Source organism: Vicia villosa, unplaced genomic scaffold, assembly GCF_029867415.1.
Source record: "Vicia villosa cultivar HV-30 ecotype Madison, WI unplaced genomic scaffold, Vvil1.0 ctg.001905F_1_1, whole genome shotgun sequence".
NCBI classification, from domain to species: domain Eukaryota; kingdom Viridiplantae; phylum Streptophyta; class Magnoliopsida; order Fabales; family Fabaceae; genus Vicia; species Vicia villosa.
The window spans coordinates 4,838-14,115 of NW_026705771.1; the positions used below are offsets into that span (position 1 = coordinate 4,838).

Here is a 9,278-nt window from a genome sequence, read left to right on the forward strand (position 1 = left end):
TATTTAGGATAATTTTATCATTAAGTCTTAATTATTTGTGTAATTATTTATATAATTATGTTTTAATTAACTTAAAAAATTCAAAAACAATTTCAAAAATCCCAAAAAAAAATTAGTTTTGTTCTAAAATCAATTAACAAACATTTTGTACATATTTTTAAACTTATTTGCTAGGTTTAATCATATTTCCATCTTTTCTCTATTTTAAATTAATTAATAATGCATTAATTATATTTAAAATAAATCACAAAAATACAAAAATATGCCTTTTATTTCTTGCAATTTAAAATTCCTAGATAAATGTATAGGATGTCAAATTCATGTAAATAGGCTAGTTTACATTTCCCGCACAATCGATGTAATAGCGTAGATTTACTTTCTGCACTTTACATTTCCGCATTTTAATTTCCAGCACCCATATAAACTGCGTGTATGTCAAAGATAAAACTGAACCGTCAGATCACTAACTTCAAAGATAAATATCTGAATCCAATCACAATCACATTTGCACCTCCTAGGGTAATCCCTTTTCACTCTTTTCAAAATCAAAGTTACATTTCTACTGTTTCGAGTACAAAATCGAACCTTTTGTTTATATCCGACGAATGGATAGATTTTTAAAGGGAACAAGGATAAAGACCTCCTAACTCAGGGTAGACCTCCTAGTTTGCTTGCTCAAAAATCAAAACAAACAAAATTCTCATACACTGTTGTTTTTCAAAACAAATTTTCCAAAAGACAATATTTTGTATACATCCAAACACGGATCATTACAAAATTAACGATCTTTTCAAAACATCTTTCGAAAGATAAACAAGCATTCGTATATATCCGCACAAGGATCATTACAAATTCTATTTGCAAAGGTATTTCAAAAACACAGGTAAAGCATTCCGAATTAATTGAAAAGTAAAGCAAATGAGCTAAGCAAACTAAAGAGCCCATGGATAACCATGGATACAAAGGGTGCTAACACCTTCCCTTTGTATAACCTACCCCCTTACCCAGAATCTCTCAAAGGTCTTTTTTCTGTTTCTTTTATAAACCTTTCCTTCATTGGATAAAATAAAAGGTCGGTGGCGACTCTGTAAACTTTTTCAAAAGTGACGCGAAAGCGTCCGATCGACAAAAAAAGGAGTCAGTTCACGTATCCCACCCACGGGAGGGGTATGGCCCGAAAGGACGGTCCACAATGTTCTTTTTAATTTATCAGAGTATTCTTTTTGTTGGGTTTTTATCAAAATTTTTAGTTTATGGTGGGTGAAATTGAGAGTTGTATTTTTTATTAATGTTGTTAGATTTTGTTTTGTTCCATTGGATGTATTTGAGGTTTCAACTGTGTGTGGGAACTTCGAAATTTTTGTTAAATTTGGTTGTCTATTTAAATATTTATTAATGTTGTTTGGGAAGAATATAAAGGGTCAGTGTTTTGATCCATTATTGATTTAGTTTAGGTAGATTCAACATCAGCATGTGATATTCTTGGTTATTACTTTCCAGATGAATCCTAATACAACATGAAGGGCGCATAGATAGCACTTAAAATGGTGTTAGATGAATTATCATCTACGGCAATAAGGTTGTTCCACACAGTTGCTATCTCGCTGGCTTAAATATTGACACGGTTAGCTATGCCCTCTCACTAAGCGATTAATTTCAGCTGTAAGCAATTGAATTAGAGTCTATTTGTTTCTATATTTAATAGAATTTCTTTTTCATTTACATATTCTAAATTGTTTCCATGTTAATTATAGCTGTATCATTTTGACTCTTGCCTTTGTGGGAACAATGCGGGTTTCTTTGATTTTTTCAATTCACATATTTTTATTAAGCTTGAGTTTAATTTTTGTTATTGTTGTTAATCTTGTGTGTTTTATAAGTTTACTTTAGATATAGAGGCTGTTTGTAGGATTTGAATGTCTTATGGTAATCGAAAAACGAGAATTGATGATTTTAATCTGACTTTATACATATCAATCTCTTGTACTTCTTGTTTATTTTCATTTCTTTTGGTTGATTTTGTTTTTTTTTCTATTTTGTCATTATGCTTTGAGGTAGCTCTCATCTCAGTTTGGTGAAATAATGAATTGAAGATTGGGTTTGAACTTTGAACAAATTAAAGACCTATATCAATCCTACACAAACTGTTATGAGGTAAGTTAATACATTTTTTTCTTCAATTTGTTTGATTTGAATAATGTATGTATGAGCTAATTAGGTTTTACATATCTAGTTATATTATTATCATTAATATTTTGTACTATATTTCAATAGTTAAACATAAATACATGGAGATTATTAAGATACTTCTTTTGCTAAATTTCTTTATGTGACAGGATACTACTTTTTCTAGAATCATCACTATTCACTAAACTTGTATGCAACTTTGTGTTGATGACTTCTCTATTCATTACATAGTATTATATTATTAATTACTGTGAAGTCTTCTATCCTTTAGCTTGCATCTAGGTTAGGATGTGGCAGTGTGTTCCAATGCCCTTCCACTTATCTTTAGTTTGGGGGAATAAGGTTAGCAATAGTATTATATGCATTAATATGTCATGAAAAATTGTGAATAAAAAGTGAAAACAAATGAACAGACGAAGGAAACATGGCAAAAAGGCAATTAAGTTTTATTAGTTAAACCTTTTTTCATTTAGTTTAAATTTAATTGTTGTATGGGAGTATTAGTGTTACATTTATTTGGGAAACAACTTTCACTCATTATACAATGTTAATAAAGGAGAAGATTCAAGACAATAAAAAATTATAGAGGAAATTGCACAAGTCGAGGAAAATATCATTGAAGAAAATATCATTGAAGAGACAAACAATAGAGAAGAAGATAAAGGTATTCAATTTCATATTTTATGATAACATTTCATGTATTATGTATGAGTTGGTAACACATGTAAAATTGTTTTATTGTGTTTGTCACTTTATACTAAAAATAGGAACACCAAAGAGAAGAAGTCATGGGAAAATTTTGTGCAAGAAGATTCATGGAAGAACTCTAGAAGAGTGAGAAGAAGTGATCATTATTGGGGATGGTCAGTCTATTAGGCCAAATGATAAAGTAGCATCTGACTTAATCTCTTCTTGGGAACATTGGCTAGGAACTCGATATTTTTTCCTCTTAAACTATACTTAAAGAAACTATGTATTTGGTCCTTTGAAACTAAATTTAAAGAAACTATGTATTTTTTCATTTTTCTATACTTATACTTCTAAATAATAAACTTGTCTATTGTGTGTATTTGAGTTAATGTTTGAATATTTTGTTAACCTAATTTTTATGGTACATGTAATTTATGTTTGGTGAAATTTTTGCTTGAAATGTTTATTTTATATATTCCTTATAATTTAACGTCTATACATTTACTTTTAGGAGAAAATGTTTAATTGTTGTCAGATATGACAACATTTGAAAACTGTTGCCATAGATTGTTCCCACACCACCTATTTATGGGGACACTTTGTGGTCGTTGCAAGTAATGGTAACATTTGAAAAATGTCGCTTAAAATTTCAGGGAAAATCGTCCCCTTTTCTTATAGTTTAGGGGACGCTTTAGAAAAGTGTGGCTATAGAGCAAAAAAAGCGTTGCCTCAAACAATAGGCAACACTCGTATAAAGGACGATTGAAAAACGTCCCCTATTCTTTTAGGCAACATTTTTCATAGTTCTGGCAACACTTTTCAATTGTTGTCAAAGAGGATAAATGTTGTAGTGAGGCTCTGACGAAGTTGACATCTCATGTAGATACAACCATTTATACACACATATGAGAGCTTCCTTGGAGGGCCTAGTGACCGTAGCTTGCTCACAGTGTATGTCAATCATGTGGCATTTAGACTATGACACTGAGAGGTATGAATATTTTATTTTAAGTTTTTTATTTATTTTTGATTAATTGAAAATAACTAATGGGGCAAAGTGGGGCACTGAGAGGTATAAATTATTCTAAGTTTATAATTTATTTCTTATCAGACAATACCCCGTTAAAGGTGTCCAACCATGGGGCAAAGTGGAAGAAATTATTGGATGTCCAGATGCCTGATGAGGTCAAACTAATTGTTGCTAATTTCGGTTTTCTTTTGTTGGTAGACTGTTCACTGAGCATGCTCGACGCTCCATTGTTGTGTGTGTGTTTATTAAGTGATGGCATAAGGAGACATCCTCTTTTCACCTTCCATTTAGTGAGATGAGATTACCATGGGTGACGTCTCTTGCCTCTTCCACACTACTAAAAATAATATATTTCATGACAAAACTTTCACCTTACTCAACAAAAAACTAAGGTATAATGCCAAGGCGCGCCATGTTATGTATTTTTAAAAATAAAACCAACTTATTATCTCAGTTTTTAATATAACCGAGGGGAAAAGCAATTCAAAACATGCTTCGAATACCAACTATTGAAGTTTATGCTTTTATTTCTATATAAATATGTAAACGAAATGATCTATCCATTCAGTTTCCATAATAACCAAGGGATAAAATAATCAGATTTTACTATAAAAAAAACTCTTTAAACATAGTTTATCCTAATCCTAACTTATGTAGCCGCCACAAACTTGTATGCATCATTCTTTGAGATGGATTGCAAGATAGAAAAAAATCTTCAATGCTCTTCAATCTTGAATAAAATATTTTTTTATGCCTTTGCTATCTATCTCACATAATAGTATTGATATTGTTGTTGTTGTTATTGTTGTATTATTGGGATAACCTTCCTATGTTGTCAATAAAAGAAAACATCATTGCTTTTTTAGATTTATAACATTGAGAAATTTATTCTTAAACATGCTATAAATTGCACACAAAAAATGGTGATTGGTAAAGAATTAAAATTGAAACACCACATGTTACTTTCAATTCTATATCATTCACCATTTTTTTATTGAAACTTATTACCTCAGTTCTTTTTCCTAAAAATGAGGTGTTTACTTATTTTATTTTATTCTATATTTCTATTTAAAAAAGAAAATATTTTTTCCTTGGTTTTTTTAACAAAATCGATGGGATCTTGTTACATAGCTACAACAACAAATTTCTATCCTACATTCATAAAGTAATAACACTCAAGATATTTTCAAAACACAAATCCACAACAAACTATTACATCCACCACTATATAATTTGTTCTCTTTCTTGTGAAAGTATTTGCTCAAGATAATGAAACATTTGCTTCAATTTAAGAGGGTTGTAAAAGTTCTCTATGATGGATTGATCGCGACTTTATATGTCTATTAATTGGGAGACTGCAAGTGCACAGTCGTGTCGCGTAGTTTTAAAAGATATTGAATCCACAGGGACCAATGTCAACCTACTGTACTATATCGTTGCTTCGTAAAGCTAAGGCTAGCGATATTTTAATTATGTTTTAGGGGGAAATAAGACTTAGATCTAAATAAAATATTAATAGGCGGATATCGGTATGTAATTCGTCTAACTTGGGAAATCCGAAGTTCCACTGGCCTGGTTTTTAATCTAACAAAAATCCTTCATTAAATATTGTTAATTTAAAAATTCCTTTCTCAAACTCTCGTTCTATTGAATCAGACTAAGATTCTAACTCGTAATGTATGCTCTCGCTATCCCATTAGATTTAAAACCACTTTTTGAAAACAACAGAATCAATAGAATTCCTTTTTCAGTAAATAGTACTCATTTAAAAACCCTTATCTCAAACTCTCGCTCTGTTGATTTAGATTATGCTAGTAATCCCTAAAGTACGCTCTCGCTGTCCCGCCGAGTTTAAAAGCACTTTTTGAAAATGAATAAAATCTAATTAGTTTTAATACGCTCTCGTTATCCTTAAAACTAATGTCAAGTGTCCACTATTCGGTTTTAAATCTCAAACTCTCGCTCTATTGATTTCCAACCTTAGTCCGTTTTTACTCTCGTAACAAACTTTTTAATAATATTAATTAGATACTAAAACCAGAAAAGTGATTTTCGATAAAATAATATTTAGGCCAATTTATTTCGGATCTCTTTGGTTTGATTAGTTTACACACCGATACCTAATTAGTTAGTCGGACATACTTATTAAATCAATCATGCATAAACAATTAAAACTCATATAATTGGGCATGTTTAATAATTTAAAAGCATAAAACATAAGACTATAAATTTAATAAACAATAAAAAAAACCTAAAAATATAACTTGAATTAATTCTTGAACTTGAAATAGAGAACACTTCCCCACAAACTGGTTGGATCTATTCTTAAAATTCTTCGATCAATTAATGAAAACAAGGAATTAAAATACTATGATCTAACGTAAGGTTAGATCCAGTAAAAATTACACAATAGTTTCCGGTGTAGAAACTATTGTGAGAAAATAAAATATATGCATAGTTTATGAAAAAGAGAAGAAAATAACAAATGGAAATAAGCTTCAATGCTGAAAAAATAACGCTGGAATCGAAAGTTGGTGGCTGGGACAAAAGATCGTCCAACCCCCTTTTACATGAATATTCTGTTCTTTATATAGTGAGAATTATTGGAAGTTAGATAATGGAGATCGTGGTCGGAGAAGTTGAGAAAATCATGGGGTGAGTGGACTTAGTGACTTAATTTGGTGGTTGAGAAATTGTTAACGTGTGAGGAAATATAGGGGCGTTGAGAAAATCATCCACTTGAATGAGTCTTGAGACAGGGGGTCTCAAGTGGCTCGTGATTGGAGATGGGGGTCTCTACCCTTGGAGACGTGGGTCTCAAGTGGATTGTGATTGGAGACGGGGGTCTCCACCTTTAGAGACGGGGGTCTCCAGTGTTGGGCCTTATATATTTTTTCTATTTTTTCTTCTGCTTTGCACCTCCATTTGCTATGTTACCTCACTTCTTCTTTCCTTTTGCCTTTTTAGTCGATTCCTTCTCCATTTCTTCTTCTTTTGTCAAATAATTCTCGCATGAACAAAATGCCTAAAACAATGAAAATACTAGCATAATACTAAAATAAAGTAATTTAATTAAACAAAACTACTAACATTATTTATAAGGATTAAATCAAATATGCTATATAAATTCGTGTTATCATGGATTGCAAGTGCGAAAAATCATTCTTGCTTCATGTTAAACAAAGAAGGGAGTTCAACCTTTAAAAAGATTAGATGAATATGCAACAAAATCTTGATTTATTGTTCTCCAAGAATAAGAATGACAATGATGAATCTGGATTTGTTGTAATCAATGTATTTTAATATTCTATATAAACAATGTAAAGTTTTAAAAAAAGGTTATTCAGCTCGGTTTCTACTGAAACTGAGGGGTAAACATGTTTTACATCAGTTTTTTTTTTAAATTGAGGCGGATAATTTTGCGTGATTATTGAGGATATTGACCACCGTCCTCAAATAAATCTTCTTTGCCCATTTGATGAGTATCAACACTCAAGATACTATCATTAGTGATCCGCGTGAAACATAAAACACTTCCATTTTAATGATGCCCTTCATTACCTTGCTTTCGAAGTCGAGGTTAAATCCATTTTGCGTCTGAGGTGAATTTTTTTTGGTAGTGCCATCTCCCCCTTTTAGTTAACTTTTTCACCACTCCTCTCAATAACCATGAACTTGCATATGTAATTTAGTTCTTATTTATCAAAGACATTTTGTATATGCAATTTATTTCTCTTATGCAATTTTGGATACACGAGCATTTCTCGTCCGTTTGTGACAGACGTGTTCGTGTTCCTATCAATGGCTCCCTACGGGCCACTAGATAGAAGGCCAGACATGTACATCCAGGAGGTCTTCAAGAGTACAGATGGAGGATCAATACGCTGAGTGTATACAATTTCATACAGATACCCTAAGTAGAGCATATAGTGCATCAGGACTTTGATGACACTACCATGTTTTTGGGTTATTTGGGATGAGAGAGTTCGTTGGCTAAATGTTTACCTAAGAGGTGTTTGCGCCAATTTGGATATGTTCAGGGCATCCCTCGACTAGTTTTTGTTATGCCATACGAGGGCATTGATATATGGTTTATGTCTAACATTTCCAGTAGTTAAATATCTATTAGAGATAATAAATTTGGTGAAGTTTGTATTGTGAAATAAGTTTAGAAATAATTTTTATATTCTATAATAAGTTTGTATTGTAACAGGTCTTTTTCCCCATCTCAATAATTATAATAATATCATGTTTCTGCTTTCTATTTAGCAACTCTGTACTATAAAGATGCTCTTTGTACCATGAATTTTCCATTGAATTATAATTATAACTATGATACCCTTTTGTACTTTTTGGAAGACACTTTTTTACATTTACTCTCCCAATCTATAAATATGAGCTTCATGTACCCTTTAGTCTCTGAAATAAGAACTCTCGCTACTTTAGTTGTTGTCTTAATGCGTGCATGAAGTTTCCTAATTTGTGATTCCCTTTCGGAATTTATCTTTTACTCTCATATTAATCCTTTACTCTAATGGAGTACATCACATAACATGGTATATATATATATATATATATATATATATATATATATATATATATATATATATATATATATATATATATATATATATATATATATATATATATATATATATATATATCAGGTAGGAGGAATTTTTAAATAAGAGATAAGAGGATTCAATCCTAACCATTGGATTAATCAAGAGAGAGAATTTAAATTATTTATTAAAATATTAATATAACTATTATTTCTCTCTCTTGATTAATCATATGGTTAGCATTGAATCCTCTCATCTCTTATTTAAAAACCCTCCTACTTGATATATATATATATATATATATATATATATATATATATATATATATATATATATATATATATATATATATATATATATATATATATATATATATGTGTGTGTGTATGTGTGTGTGTGACAGTAGTTATTCAATTAGGCACTATTAATGATAGTTGACAGAAGAATTAAATTATGAAGACGAGAGATTGATTTGTGAAAAAATTAACATATTTAGATATTTATTCACATACATCTTTAGGAATCAAGGCACCACATTCATATTTCCTAATTATATATTTTCTAACCAGAAGAAAACAAGACCCTCTAACCTATTGGTCATTGGTCAATGACGATTAAATAAACAATATTGATTTAGACTATTGGTCATTGGTCACGATTAAATAAACAATATTGATTTAGACCTAAAAAGAAACTCTATCCAATTATATATTTTCTAATGTGAAGAAAATAAAGAAGAAATTACATAGCACATTTAGCAAATAAATTTTAGATAATAAATGTAGGAAATAAATTATATATTAATGTAA

At 30.4% G+C, this 9,278-nt stretch overlaps 1 long non-coding RNA gene across 1 annotated transcript; it reads left to right on the forward strand.

The window, feature by feature from the left end:
• Positions 1-1,955: 1,955 nt before the first annotated feature.
• On the forward strand, positions 1,956-3,163 carry LOC131637074 (uncharacterized). Its single transcript, XR_009294266.1, has 3 exons — positions 1,956-2,154; positions 2,744-2,851; positions 2,955-3,163. It is a non-coding gene; the product is annotated as an uncharacterized LOC131637074 (long non-coding RNA).
• Positions 3,164-9,278: the final 6,115 nt, after the last annotated feature.